The sequence below is a fragment of the Dermochelys coriacea genome, chromosome 10 (assembly GCF_009764565.3).
Source record: "Dermochelys coriacea isolate rDerCor1 chromosome 10, rDerCor1.pri.v4, whole genome shotgun sequence".
NCBI classification, from domain to species: Eukaryota; Metazoa; Chordata; order Testudines; family Dermochelyidae; genus Dermochelys; species Dermochelys coriacea.
Genome location: NC_050077.1, coordinates 57,773,406 through 57,786,436, shown reverse-complemented (window position 1 = coordinate 57,786,436; position 13,031 = coordinate 57,773,406). Strand labels below are relative to the sequence as shown.

Below are 13,031 nucleotides of genomic sequence, written 5' to 3'. Positions count from 1 at the left end.
GGTGGAGTTAGTCTCTGTACGAACTGCAGGGTTGAGCCCATGGGGCGGGGGGAGAGGAGAGTGAGATTTTCCAAAGTGCCTAAGTGGTGTGGAAGCACAAGTTCCAGGGAATTAGGTACCTTTGAGAATCCCATGCAAAGACTAATGGACAAATTCTGATCTGAATTGTTTAGGTGTAAATCCAGAGTATATCCCATGACCAAGATATATAGAAAATACATTGATGTGGTTGGACTTTGCTACATGCTGCAAGCTTACAAGCATTCTGGTGCTTATGCTACATAATACAAGCTTTGTTACATTCAACAAAGGATCAACAGGTAGCTAGCTTTTGTTTTCAATTTTAGCAGACTGTGGTGCTGACAGCTAGCCAGCTCAGGTCAAAACATCAAATTACGGTTGGGTGTACCAATCACTTGCATGAGGGTATCAAAGAGATGTTAAGTGGGCTACTAGACATAGGTCCATTCACTTATGCTGATACGAATCAAAAGAATGCCAAGCAGCACTGTAATGGGGTCAAGCCAATTCACTTGTCTGTTAGAATAGTTCAAGAAATGTAAGTGCTATTGCCTTCATGTATCTGTAGCTTGTTGATTTTCATTATATATGTATACCCTTTGCTGAATTAACCCTAGATCAGAGGTTTGTGCTAGCATTACAATGAGAATTTGCTTGATGTGTAGACTTCCTGAAAACTATTGAATGTTATCTGTCTTTTTTTCACTTCTCTATCCCCATTAGAATGTAATGGCAGGCAATTGCATATGTATGTCACCGTAACTGAACTACTTGTTTCAGAGTAGCAGCCGTGTTAGTCTGTATTCGCAAAAAGAGAAGGAGTACTTGTGGCACCTTAGAGACTAACAAATTTATTAGAGCATAAGCTTTCGTGAGCTATAGCTCACTTCATCGGATGCATTTGGTGGAGCATTTTCCACCAAATGCATCCGATGAAGTGAGCTGTGGCTCACGAAAGCTTATGCTCTAATAAATTTGTTAATCTCTAAGCTGCCACAAGTACTCCTTTTCTTTTTGAACTACTTGTGTATTTCAAAGCAAGTGGTCCTTGATGTGGTGACCCAAGGTCAAAGACTCCAAATGCTTTGTTCATCAAAGGAAGAGCCCATGCTGCGAGTGAAGAAGTTACTCACCTTGTGCAGTAACAATAGTTCTTTGAGATGTGTCCCCCTGTGGGTGCTCCACTCTAGGTGTCAGTGCATTCCTGCACCGGAGATTGGAGATTTCTCGCAGCAGTTCTCGGTCAGGGGAAGGGCGAGCACACAGGAGTTGTATCACGTGCTCCCTCAACCATCCCCTCCATTCCTTCTCTACCACAGAGCTCAGCTGTGTGAACTCTGAAGTAGAGGGTAGGAGGGTGGGTAGTGGAGCACCCACAGGGACACACATCTCGAAGAACCATCATTACTGCACAAGGTGAGTAACTTCTTCTTCGAGTGATGTCCCTGTGGGTGCTCCACTCTAGGTGCTTGTAGAGCAGTACTCCACCAGGGGTGGTAGGGGTTTGGAGTTATATACAAGTGTGTGATGAGAGCACTGTAAGGCCAACAATAGAGTCTGAGACAAGGCTTTGGGTGATAGGGTAATGCTTTGCAAAAAAGTGTGCTCCGATGTCCAGGTTGCAGCTCAACAAATATCTATATTAAGGGGACATTGTTCAAGAATGCAATTGATGTTGCCATGGCTTGTGTTCAGTGGGATCTGATGCCCATGGGGGGTTCTTTGTGATGCAGATGGTAGCAAGTTTGAATACAAGTAGAGACCCATTTAGAGAGTCTTTGAGTTGATATTGTAGAGCCCTTGGAGCACTCTGCTGTAGAGACGAATAGTCTTGGTGACTTCCAAAATGGTTTAGTTCTATCCAAGTAAAAGGGTACAGCCCGTCTGACACCTAGCATGTGCAACGTTGCTTCTCGAGAGTCGTTATGTGGCTTCGGATAGAAGGCAGGTAAGTGTATGGTTTGGTTAATATGAAAATGTGTAGCCACTTTGGGCAAGAATTTTGGGTGCACAAGTAACATGATTTTATCTTTGGTAAATACAGTGTACAGTGGTTCAGACATCAATGCTCCTATTTTGCTGACACATCTGGCAGACATGATTGCCACTAGGAATTCGACCTTCGGTGACATAAGAAGAAGCGAGCAGGTTGCTAGAGGCTCAAAGGGTAGTCTTGTGAGACATTTGAGCACAAGATTGAGATCCCATGGTAGTGCAGGTTGGTGTACTTCTGGGTACATGTTCTGTATACCTGCTAGAAAGTGCCGTGTAACCGGGTGAGCGAATATTAAAGCCAGTTCTATCTGTTCATGGAGGGCCGTAATGGCAGCGAGGTATAATTTAATAGAGCTTATGGCTAACCCTGTTTCCTTCAGTTCTAGTAGGTAGTCTAGGATCATAGATAGAGGCGCCTTGGTCGCATCCAGCTGTTTTTGCTGACACCAAAGGGAGAATCTTCTCCACTTGTGGCAGTAAGTTTTTCTAATGGTGAGGTGATGGCTATTTAGTAATACCTGTTTTACTTTCTCTGAACAGTTCAATTCCCCATGTTAGAACCAGAGAGGAGCCATGCTTTGAGATGTAGTTTCGCTGGGTCTGGATGGAGCGTCAAACCCTTGTTTTGGGACAGGAGGTCCGTCTGGAAAGGCGCGGTTGTGGCGCGCATACTGCTAGATGTGAGAGGTACGGAAACCAAGTCTGTCTGGGCCATGTGGGGACAATGAGAATGATGTATGCTCTGTCAAGTTGTATCTTGTGGATGACCCATGGGATCAGTGGTATCTGCAGGAAGCCGTACATGAGTGAAGGCATCCCCTAAATATCCTGGTGCCAGGCCTGCCCTGGAGCAAAATAGTGGACATTTGTGATTTGTTGCTGAGGCAAAAAGGTAAATTACTGGGTGACTCCATTTTTGGAATAGTGTGTCAACAACACCATCGTGGATTTCCCACTCATGTTCCTGTGAGAAGTGCCTGCTAAGGTTGTCAGCTATAGCATTTTGGCACCCTGGTAGGTATAATGCTATCATGTTTATATTGTTGCGGATGCAGAAGTTCCATAAATTCATGGCTTCTACACATAGCGAGTGAAACTTGGCTCCTCCTTGGCAACTGATGTAAAACATGCACTCCACATTGTCGGTGAGAATAGAGATTGAGGTTTCTAGTATGAGTGGGAGGAAGTGCTGGCATGCATTGTGTACTGCGCAGAGTTTCAGGAGATTGATATGTAGTCAGGTTTCCATTGCAGACCACTTGCCTTATACATTGTGGCGGCCCAAGTGGGTGCCCCAACTTATCAGGGAGGCATCGGTTGTAATGGTCACTGATGCAGGGGTCTTGTTGAAACGGAACCCCGGAGCACACATTCCCTGGCTGTGTCCACTACTGTAGGGAGAGGATAACCCTTGGTGGTAGTGTCACACATCTGTTGAGAGAGTGTTTGCTGGTTGCATAGACCGTGCTCAACCACTGCTGCAGACAGCGCATATTGAGTCTGGCATACTTTACTACGAAAGTCGTAGCTGCCATATAACCCAGAATCTGAAGGCACGTCCTCACTGAAGTTTGTGGGCTGATGGTCACTGCGGAAATAAGATTGGTCAATGCAGTGAATCTGTGGTTTGGCAATATTGCCTTGGCTTGGAGTCTAGCTCCGATAAACTCCAATTGCTGGCTTGGTTCCAGGGTGGATTTATTTTCGTTTATCTGTAGGCCTAGCTGGTGAAACAAGTCTATTGTGGTCTTCAGCATGCCTGCCATTTCTTGTCCGCTGGCAGCCTTGAGAAGGCAATCATCCAAACAGGGGAAGATTATGACTCCTTTGCTTCATACATGTGCTGCTACTACCACAAGCGTTTTTGAGAATACGCGGGGAGCAGTGGACAGTCTGAAGGGAAGGACCCTGTATTGATAGCGGTTGGGTTCTACTGTGAACCTCAGGATGTATTGTAATATGGAGAATGCATCCTGGAGGTTGAGGGCTGCAAACCAGTTCCCCCGCGCCGCCCCCCCCCGTCTAGTGCTGGGATTATTGTGGACAGAGTGACCATTTTGAACCTGTGGTTACATACGAACCTGTTGAATTTTCAGAGATCTAAGATTGGCCTCCATCCCCCCCTTTCTTCTCTGTCAGGAAACATTTGGAATAAAAACCCCTCCCTTGGTATTGATGTGGTACTGGTTCTACAGCACCCAGCAGTAGGAGGTGGTCTACTTCTTGTTGCAGAAGGTGCTCATGAGAGGGGTCCCTGAAGAGGGACGAGGAAGGCTGGTAGGAGGGAAGGCTGTGACAGGAATGGTATAGCCAGATTGTATGATCTCCAAAACCCATTCATCTGTGATTATCGCAGCCCAGGCATAGTAAAATGGGTGTAGGCAGAGACCAAAATTGTGGGATGGGTATATGTAGGCACTAGAGGTGTGGGGAGGTCATGCATACCCTCAACCAAGACTTCAAAATTGTGGCTTAGATGTAGATGTATGGGTGGATGAGGCCTGATTCTGTGCAGCTAGTCGTCTCTGACCCCATTGTTTGGGCTTGTTCTGAGTGAAGTATCATGGTTGTTGACGGTTAAACGAGGTGTCTTGTGACCTCTGGTATAGTGTAAAGCAAGGGAGTTTGTCAGGCAGTGGGTGTATGTCTAGCATATGCAGCATCTCATGGGAGGCCTTCATGGAATGGAGCACATCATCTGTTTGAAATGAGAATAGTTAATCCCTATTGAAGGGGAGGTCCTCCACTTTTAGCTGTAGTTATTTTGGAATTCCCAAAGCCTGCAACTATGATGTTCTTCTCATAACCACAGCTGTTGTGGTTGTTTGGGCAGCTGTGTCCCCTACATCCATTGAGGCTTGCAGTGCTGTGCGGGCTATTAGCTGACCCCCATTGATAATGGCGTTAAGTTGAGGATGTTTGTGCTCGGGGAGGTCCTCCACGAGCTCTTGTATTTTTCTATAGTTAGAGTAGTCTTAATTGGCTAGTAGAGCAGAATAGTTGGCAACTCTAAGCAGAAGGGGGGCTGACAAGTAAACTTTCCGCCCAGAGAGGTCCAGTCTCTTGTGCTCTTTATCTTGCAGTGAGGAGCGTAAATAAGGCTGTTTACTGTGCTGATTAGCAGCCTCTACCACCAGAGAACAGGCTTAAAGGTGTGAAAACAAAAATTCCACGTCTTTGGCTGGAATGAAGCATTTTCTTGTCAGCCTTTTTTTTGGTGGGTGGTGCCGATGCCGGTGTTTGCCATATTACCTCCACAGGCTACATTATAGCCTCATCCATGGGGAGGGCAATCTTGGTCAATGATGCCGATTGTAAGATTAACAATTTATGTTGTTTCTCCTGCACCACATGTAAGGCAGTTTCTTGGCTGTTTGCTACTCCTTTGAAGAGTTCTTGGAACTGTTTTAGGTCATCTGGTGTCGTAGGGGTAGACGGCGTCACTACTTCATCTGGTGCAGAAGATGAGTGTGGGGCACGTGGTGAATCATCCAGGTCTGCCTGTGATAGTATCTCTTCTTCTTCTTCTTCTTCTTCTTCTTCTTCTATCTCTGTCTCAGGGGGGGTCAGAGGTTTCTCTATGTAGTAAAAATGGGTGTACTCTGGAACCTCTTGTTGCTGGGGAAGGGGGACCAGAATAGGGGTTTTGGTATGTGGGCCAAGGACTCACTGAGGCCATTGCATGGGGTAAGGTGGTATTGGATAAGGCCAGTGCTGTGCATACCAGGGCTGTGACTGCTCGGAGGGATGGGGCTTAGGCTTCACAGTGTTCCATGTAGGTCTCCTCTGTGATGGGGATGAATGCTGAGAGGAGAAGCAGTTGTCCTGCATGTCTCCTTCCTCACCACTATGCATGAGAGTCGTGCAAAAGATGAAGGTTGGTACCGTGCTATGTAGCTCGGGGAAGAGTTCGGTGCCAAGTAGTGGTGACCGTGGTGCTGAAGAAACTGCTATGTCAGCAGGATGCAGGAGTTGCACTAGTCCCGCCTTGGGGTTTCAGTCGACCATTGGAGCACTGACCAGTGCTGGATTCGGCTCGTTAGGCGGCAGCAAGTCTTGGGTTGGTGCTGGTGCTGGCAGCATTGATCACAGTGCCGCTACCTGTGCGGCACACTGCTCCGGGGTACTCAGTGCTGTGGAGGAGACTTGACATCTTAACTCCGGTGCCACGCGTTGGGGCTCAGCAGGGGTCTGCTGAGGGATGGTGCCGGAGGAGCCCAGTGCCTTGTAAGTGCTCACTCTGGATGAGTGGAGCACTGAGGGTAAAGACCTCGATGGGGAAGCTCTCTTTTTCTGAGACCCCCTTGCTGGAGAGGTCGAGGCTCACTTCCTGACAGTTCTGGAAGTCGGAGCCTTATCAAAGCTCAGGGACCACAGTTTATGAGACTCCCTGGAGGACGTCTCTTGCAGAGGTTGAAGGGGTTTCTCCAGCAGAAGCATTTTCAAGCGGAGACCCCTGTCATGTCTTGCCCTTGTTGTTAAGTTGGTGCAATGTATGCATTTCTGGGAGATATGAGTTTCTCCCAGACAGCGAATGCAGGATGTGTGATTGTCAGAGACTGGCATCGTTCCAGGCAGGAGTCACACTTTTTAAATCCTGTTGATCCCAGCATGACTGCAGTTAAGCCTCTCCCGCCTCTCAAGAGATAAGGGTGGGAGTTAATTGTAATGGTAAACTGTAGAAACTGTTCCCAAATGGGGAGTTAAGGAGAGAAACAAAGTCTTCTTTCTTCTCTCTTTTTTTTTTGGAAGGAAAACCTCTAAGAGGAACTAAGGAAGAGAAAGTTACTCACCTTGCAGTAACTGAGGTTCTCTGAGACGTGCGTCCCTGTGGTTGCTTCACTCTAGGTGACGGTGCGTCCATTGATCAGAGATCTTTGGTAGCGGTGCCTGGTCAGGACGCACATGCTCAGTTGGTATCTTCCTGAGCGCGTGTGTCCCGCACCCTCCTCAGTTCCTTCTTTACCATGGAGAAATCATACTAGTACTCCAAAGGAGAGGGGAAGAGGGCAGGGAGTGGAGCACTGACAGGGACACACATCTCAAAGAACCTCAGTTACTGCAAGATGAGTAACTTTCTCTTCTTCTTGTGGTGTCCTTGTGGGGCTCCACTCTAGATGAATGTGAAGCAGTACCCACTATGGTTGGTGGGATTTTGGAGTTGTGCAAGGAACAATGGTAGACAGTACCGTATGGCTAACTATGGTGTCTTTCATGATATCCTGTGTGATAGCATAATGTTTGGCAAATGTGTGGTTAGATGTCCATGTGGCTACCTTGCATATGTCTGTAACAGGTACGTTGTGGAGGAAGGCAATGTATGTTGACATTGCTCTAGTAAAATGAGTCCTAACAGCCTCTGGTGGTTGAACATTCTGGGTCTGATAGCAGGATCTGATGAAGACAGAGATCCACTTGGAGAGTCTTTGCTTAGAGATAGTGTCACCCTTTGATCTCTTGGTAGTAGAAACAAATGGCCTAGGGGATTCATGAAATGGTTTAGTTTCATCAAGATAGAATGCAAGAGCCCATCGGACGTCGAGGGTATGTAATGCAGCTTCCTGTGGAGTCGTGTGAGGCTTGGGATGGAATACAGGTAAGTGTATTGACTGGTTAAGGTGGAAGGTAGATACCACCTTGGGGAAGAATTTGGAGCGGATATGTATAGTAAGCTTGTGTTCAGAGAAAATGGTGTAGGGAAGGTAGGCCATCAGGACGCTTATTTCACCAACACTTCTTGTTGACGTTATGGCAACCAAGAAAGCCACTTCCATGGACATGTGGAGCAGGTATGGTGGCCAGGGGCTTGAAAGGAGGTTTCATAAGAGTGCGGAGAACTAGGTTAAGACTCCAGGAGGCTACTGGTGAATGAATCTCATGGTAGAAATTTTGCAGACCCATTTGTGAGGAAACATTTCATGGTGGGGTGGGCGAAAGTGAATAGCTGTCCAGAGTGTCATGGAAGGTGGGAAGGGCCACGAGATGTACTCTGATAGAATTGAATGAAAGCCCGTCTTGTTTTAGTTAGAAAAGTTAGTCTAAAATGTCAGGGAGGGTTGCAATCTGGGGTATTAGGCATCTGTGGAAGCACCAGATAGAAAAGCATTTCCACTTTTTCAAGTAAGTCTTAGGAGTGGAGTCCATTCTACTGTGCAGGAGGATGGGTCAGACCTGTTCCGAGCAGGCTAATTCATGGGATTGAAACCATGAAGGAACCACGCTGTCAGATGGAGTTTCCAGAGCTGCAGATGAAGAAGCCGACTGCAGTTCTGGGAGAGGAGAGATGGTCTGTCGGGGAAAGTCTGGGGAGGACGGATGAACATGCGTAGCAGGTAAGGATACCATGTCCGCATGGGCCAAGCTGGGGCAATAAGTATGACCCTTGTCCTCTGTGATGTTGCGTAGAACCCTGTGTATGAGTGGAATTGGTGGAAAAGTGTACTTGAGGGAATTGTTCCAAGGAACGAGGAACGCATCCCCTAGAGATGCGTTTCCGAGTCCCGCTCTGGAGCAAAATAGATGGCACTTGCAGTTTTGAGGAGTGGCAAACAGGTCTATCGACGGACTGCCCCAGTGGGAGGAGAGCTGTCGGAGTATCGTGGGATGTAATTCCCATTCGTGTTACTCGGAGAAGTGTCTGCTGAGTGTGTCAGTGGAAGTGTTGTGACACGCGGGCAAGTAGGAAGCGGTGACTTTTATGTGGTGTATGCACCAATTCCATAATTTAATGGCTGCTGTGCACAGGGAGTGAGATTGTGCTCCTCCCTGCTTGACGGCTCTGAGTTCTAGGAGTTTGATGTGCAGACACGTCTCTGATAGGGACCTGCGGCCCCGTGCCTTGTGGTCGCCTAAGTGCACTCCGCAATCCATCTGGGAAGCGTCCGTGGTCAGCATGAATACTGGGGAGTGTGGATGGAGGGGAACACCCCTGCATAGGTTCTCTGGTTTTGTCCACCAATGTAGGGAGGCCAATACGTTTGGTGGCGGAGTCAGTGTTATGCAGAAACTACATCTGCTGGGTTGGAAGAATGGGTATATGGAAATAGGCGTCTTGTAGGGCGAGGGCTGTGAACCAGTGCCCTTGTTCCAGCGTGGGTATTATTGTGTCCAATGTGACTATCTTGAATTTTTGTACATGTAAAACTTGTTCAGTCAGCGTAGGTCCCATATAGGTCTCCACCCATCGACTTTCTTTTGGGTTAGAAAGTAGGGGAGTAGAATCATTTTCCCCGATGTTGCAACGGTACATGTTCAACTGCACCTAGGTGGAGAAGATGAACCACCTCCACGCAGAGAAGGTGCTTGTGAGAGGGGTCCCAAAGAGGGATGGGGAAGCAGGGAAGACAGGAAAGGGATGGGGTAACCTGACTGAGCTATTTCCAGGACCCAGCGGTCCTGCGTGATCTGTTGCCAGACATGGTAGAAAGCTTGGAGGTGGTAGCCAAATGGGCAAATCGGCGGCGGAGTCAAGGGGTGGTCACGCAGACCCCTACCAGCACTTCAAAACTGTTTGTTACCTGATGGTGAGAAGCAGTTGGTTGTGCCTGGTTTTGCCTGCGTCTAGGAGGTCTGTTGCGGTTTTTCCCAGTGTCATACAGTCTGGACTGGGGTCAGTAATATTGTTGTGCACTAGGCCTCTGATAATGCTGATACTGTGGTCTCCTGGGGATGGATGGGTATAGGCCCAATGTGCGCAAAGTGGCTCTAGAGTCTTTCATAGTGTGAAAGACTTCATCGGTGTTTTTTTTGTTGTTGTTGTTTTTTGTGTTTGTTTTAAAAGAGTTTATCTTTGACAAAGGGGAGATCCTACACTTTGGACTGAAAATCTTTGGGGATACCAGATGCCAAGAGCCAGGAAGAGCAGTGCATCACCACTGCAGTGGTGCGGGCTGCTGGATCAGCAATGTCCATGGACACTTGTAGTGCTGTCCTAGACACCAATTGACCTTCAATGAGGACTAACTTGAAGTCCGCTTTCCTTTCCTCTAGTATATGGGAGGCAAATCAAAGAGCTTGTTGTAATTGTCATGGTCATAGCTTGCAAGGAGGGTGGGATAATTTGTAATTCTAAATTGTAGAGTAGAAGAGGTATAAACCTTGTGGTCCAGGAGGTCAAGGCATTTGAGGTCCTTGTCCTGTGGAGTGGGCGGGTAGTGTGGCTGCTTTGTTCTCTAGGACGCTGCATCCACCACAATAGAATTGGGTTGTGGTTGGGAATATAAGAAATCGATGTCCCTAATGGGCACGTATTTATGTTAGGCTTTCTTGCATGTTGGTGGAATGGAGGCAGGAGTCTGCCAGAGAGTACCAGCTGGTTCTAGGAGAGCTTCATTTATAGGTAGTGCTATCTTCGAAGGTGCAAAAGGTTGGAGGATTTTGAGAAGCCTATGTTGTGTCTCCTGGACTTCCTACAAAGGGATGTCCTGGCTGAGTGCCATTCTCTTAAAAAGTTCCTGGAATTGCTTAAAAGTTGTCCACGTTTTTGTAGAGGTGGAGGCATGATGACGACTTCTGCGGCTGATGGCAAGGCAGGAGCCAGTAAAACCAGGAAGGGTTCATATCCCACATCTTCAGGAGGGGGTTCAGGAGCTCTAGATGTTGATAGAGCTGAGGATATAGGCATAGTATGAGCTTGCGGTCTGGTAGAAGGGACGCAAGGAGGAGCAGTGGAAGGACCTGACCCCGGGTACCACTAGGGCCAGGGCACCAGGTAGGAAAAAGTAGGGTCCCGGCCACTGGGGGACAAAGTAGGAAAACTGAGGATGATTCTTATGATGCCCCATGTCTTGGGGTATGTATGGCTCTGGTGGAGGGGAAGACCCAGACAGGGAGAACTCTGTCTGTTGCTGTGTGCCGTTCTCACTATCTGTGAAAGAATCCGGGTCAGGTGGTGAGAGCTGCTGTTCAAAACAGTGAATGCTCCATGTCTAGGAGCGGAGAGTCAGGCTTGGGGGCCACAGAGATATCTTGCTGATGCAGGAATTGTTGCTGTCCCATAGGCCGGTGTGCTGCAGAGAGTGAAGTGTGAATGCCAGCCCAGAGTGATTTTAGTTTCACTTTTGCAGGAGCTGAGAGCTGTTTGTGAGAGCCCCACAGAGGGTCTGAATCTGCTAGGGGGATAGCAGGCAGGCTCGGTGCCAACATTGTGGTCAGCACCGGGTCAATTGTCAGTGCCCGGGGAACTGGTGCCGAGGAGAGCTTCCCGCTGCGGGAAGTCGGGTCCCTGCTTTTGAGCCCCATGTGAGTTGCTTGTGAAGTGCAAGGGCAGTCAGAGTTGCCTGCTCTCGGCACTGACAGCACCAAGGGTAAAGACCCTGCCAGAGATCCTTTACCCTCTTGAGTGTCTCTGAGAGGAGACATTAGGGCTTCTTGCCTCTTCACATGAGAGGGTAAACCTGGGCTCCCGGTCAGTTCTGACCTGGCAGGGGAGCCTGAGGGAGAGGGTTTACTGCCCTTCTTGATAGGTGGCTGCAGAGCTTCTTGCCTCTGCTCCAGAGAGGGTGAAGCTGGGCTCCTGGTCAGTTCAAGCCTGGCCAGGCAGCATGAGAGAGAGGGTTTACCATTGCCTGTCTCCAGAGGTGGCTGCAGGAATTTCTGCATGAGAAGCATTTTCAGCCACAGGTCCCTATCACGAAGAGCCCTGGTTTTGAAGCTCGTGCAGTGGACACACTTGGCAGGGATGTGTGTCTTGTCGAGGCACTTCACACAACGTGAGTGTCCATTGGACATTGGCATAAAGTCCTGACAGGAAGCACATTTCTTGAATCCTGAAGCCCCTGGCATTATTGCACTAGTAATGCCAGGGGAAAGCGTCTTAGCGGGAGACAAACTTGAAGCTGTTTTTTGTTTGTTATTTTTTAAGTAATTATTCTAAAGGAAGGGAAACAACTGGAATGTTACTAACTATTTCTATGTTCTCTGTAATAGTTTTCTTCAGAAACCAGGGAAGAGGATCAGCACTGCCCAGAGTCCAGTCTTCAACCAAGGACAGTTGAGAAGGAACTGAGGAGGGTGAGGGACACACGCGCTCAGGAAGATTCCAATGAGACAGGAGATACCAGCTGAGTGCATGCGTCCCGACCAGGCACTGCTACCAAAGATCTCCGATCAATGGCGCCGGGACGCACAATCACCTAGAGTGGAACACCCACAGGGACAGCACTGGAAGCAGAAACCAATTAACAATGTATAGACTAAGACTAACTAAACAATGTAACTAAGTATAGACTAAAAAAGTTCCTATGTAACTTGTAACTTTTTTTTTCCCCAGAAAGTATCAGAGAGAGCACTGCTGCAGAGCTCCGTCTGCAGCCGAGGATGATGGTCGGGGGAGCACATGCTACAGGAGGTGCCAACGGCTGCACAAGACAACTCCTGTACACACCTTTCCTCCGACCGAGTACTGCTGCGAGAAATCTCTGATCTCCGGCGCAGGGACACACCAACACCTAGAGTGGAGCACCCATAGGGACACCTATAAGCAAGCATTTGCTTGATTGCTTTTGGGGGAAGACAGCTATAAAAGAATGGCCTGGGAATGATTCTTTATCTCTGGACTGATGAATTCTGACAGGGTGGATGAATTCTGAGATATTGGACTGAGATCCGTAGAACCATTCTAGGTGACCCTTGCAAACTATTGGACACCAGCAAATTACCATACCTTTGCTACCACATTGGACTTACAAACTTTGATTCACCTGTAATGTATTTTACCTGCTTTGACCTCTCTCAATAACTCTAATTTTTTTTCTTCACTAATAAATCTTCAGTTTAGTTTACTAAGGAAACTGGCTTCAGTATCGTCTTTGGTGAGATCTCAAGTATACCCTGACCTGGGATAAGTGACTGGCCCTTTGGGGCTGGGAGTAACAATGTGTGATGATTTTTGGTTTTAATAACCTTTCTTCATTAAGTCCAGTTTGTCCGGTTGGTAATACAGGCTGGAGTGTAAGGGGACTGGCTATGGCTCCATGGTAAGCTAGTATAGTGATCCAGGAGCACATATTTGTTGC

General features: G+C 47.8%; 1 long non-coding RNA gene across 1 annotated transcript; it reads left to right on the top strand.

Moving 5' to 3' along the window:
• Positions 1 to 1,395: 1,395 nt before the first annotated feature.
• On the top strand, positions 1,396 to 12,801 carry LOC122456103. Its single transcript, XR_006274770.1, has 2 exons — positions 1,396 to 1,437; positions 11,954 to 12,801. It is a non-coding gene; the product is annotated as an uncharacterized LOC122456103 (long non-coding RNA).
• The last annotated feature ends 230 nt before the right edge of the window (positions 12,802 to 13,031 follow it).